Raw genomic sequence first — 2,500 nt, 5'->3', positions numbered from 1 at the left:
TCACACAAGCATAGAATTGGAGCGCCGCCTCTAATAAGCCAAAGGTGCATCCTGACGTGACAAATCTGATCATGTCACAAGCATTCACTTACTATAATCACTATCAACGAACCTGCCGCCCCCGCCCCCCCCCCCCTACACCTTTCCGTACAACAACGTGTAACCTAACCTAACCTAACCTAACCTATGTTGTACCTTAACCTAACCTATGTTGTACCTTAACCTAACCTATGTTGTACCTTAACCTAACCTATGTTGTACCTTAACCTAACCTATGTTGTACCTTAACCTAACCTATGTTGTACCTTAACCTAACCTATGTTGTACCTTAACCTAACCTATGTTGTACCTTAACCTAACCCATGTTGTACCTTAACCTAACCCATGTTGTACCTTAACCTAACCCATGTTGTACCTTAACCTAACCCATGTTGTACCTTAACCTAACCCATGTTGTACCTTAACCTAACCCATGTTGTGCCTCAACCTAACCCATGTTGTGCCTCAACCTAACCCATGTTGTGCCTCAACCTAACCCATGTTGTGCCTTAACCTAACCCATGTTGTGCCTCAACCTAACCCATGTTGTGCCTTAACCTAACCCATGTTGTGCCTTAACCTAACCCATGTTGTGCCTTAACCTAACCCATGTTGTGCCTTAACCTAACCCATGTTGTGCCTTAACCTAACCCATGTTGTGCCTTAACCTAACCCATGTTGTGCCTTAACCTAACCCATGTTGTGCCTTAACCTAACCCATGTTGTCGCCTTAACGTAACCCACGTTGTCGCCTAAACCTGCTCTGTAATTGTTATACGACTCGTTCAATTACTGTAGTGTTGCCCACCCGCAACCCTCGCAATATAGTTCGCTACTCGCACTGCCCGCACCCCTGTGTATCGCTTCATGTTAAACACCTTGCAAGTCTTGCTCACTTTCCACATGCTCCTGCTGTACACTGTAATGTGGATGGCAGCAGGACGTACATGCCGCCCCTCCCCACGTCCCCACCTTGCCCCCTGCCTTCGCAAGCTGGTTGGTGAGAAGTTTGCATGTTCAATGCCCTTCGCATGCGACGTACTCAGGCTACGTTGTGGTGCGGCCTGTGTCAACTGTCCGCTGATGTCGTACGCGTGAACCACAATCTGTACTGCACATTCGTCCTTATGTACTGAATGATACATCGTGGCACATGTGTGACCGCACAACGACTGCGCCCAAAAACGGCGGACCATACAGTGCAAATATTGTGCACGCAGCTACGTGTCGTCTCCCTATGAGAGCTGGATTGCAGTGTGGTACGCCATAGAGACGTGTGGGAGGAACGGACGCCGTGGATGGCGATCAGCATGAGCTGTCTGTTGATGTATTCGGACCTAGTCGTCTCTCCTCACACACCGTGATGGCATGGTGCACCGCGTTCCATATCTGCGACATGCTACAGAGGCCGGTTGACAGTCGTTCGAGCAATGGACATCGCATACGTACGGGGGCCACCTTCCACGTATTGTCTAGGCGTGCACATTTTGTTGCGTGTATGTGGGCAGACGTAGTGTGGCGTGACACCTGACACAGGCATGCAATAATCGTTGAAGTTGCAAATGGCGATGGACGCCTGCGTTTTCTGGTGAAGTTACGCAAATGAACAAATGGTAACCTGTTGTGGTGCGGTTGTTCTCGCTAGGGGTGAATCGGTGATGGCGACGATAGGTTGAGGTACTAACCGGTTGTTCCAGCGATACCCACCATGCCGACGAAACTGAACGGCATCTGGGTGTGAAGCGATACGCGGCGGTGGCTGGGTGGGACCGTCCCCGGCCGGTGAGGGGGCGCCTCCCGGCGTGCTGGCCGCGCGGTGCGTGGGCGCACGCGCTACAGCCGGCTGGTGGGGGCGGCCAGTGGCAGGCGCGCCGGCCGACGGACGCGGCAGGCGTCGCAGCTGCGCGCCGGCGCACCCTGCGCGCGGCGCCGTGCGGCCAAAGTAGGTCCTCGCGGGCCCGGTGCGAAGCGCGGTGGACATCTTCAGTGTGCTGGTCCGATTGAGGACTGTGTGCGTTGAGGATGCGCCGCCGCCCGGCGCTCGGCGCCGCGACGCCGTCTGCTGCTCGGTCGCCCCAGCGGTTCTCGCTGGTGGTTTGTATCGCAGCTGTGCGGATGTGTTGGCGCGTGCGCTGTGCTGGGAGAGTTCGCTTCGGCACCCAAGTGGGGCTTTTGTCCTTCTGTGGCGCTGGCGTTGGAGCTGCCGGTCACCGTAGGTGGCGCGTGTTGTCTCCCGCCGGCAATGCCACGACAGCACGCTCCCGGGCCTCTGTCGGCAGCGGCAAGCTCAGTTGGGAGCACGGGTGGTCGCACCGAAAGCGTCTACTCGCCTAACTCCGGGCGATTGCGCCTCTCTCGAACCCGACCAAGTACTTGGGACGGCGCTGCGCGCCGCCGGGACCTGAGAGGGTTTCGAGGTGTATTGTGCAGGGGAGCTCAGCCTCCTCCTGTTTGCAGAATG

Source organism: Schistocerca piceifrons, unplaced genomic scaffold (assembly GCF_021461385.2).
Source record: "Schistocerca piceifrons isolate TAMUIC-IGC-003096 unplaced genomic scaffold, iqSchPice1.1 HiC_scaffold_1316, whole genome shotgun sequence".
In the NCBI taxonomy this organism is placed as follows: domain Eukaryota; kingdom Metazoa; phylum Arthropoda; class Insecta; order Orthoptera; family Acrididae; genus Schistocerca; species Schistocerca piceifrons.
The sequence above is the reverse complement of the archived record's forward strand: the minus strand, read 5'-3'. Positions refer to the sequence as shown.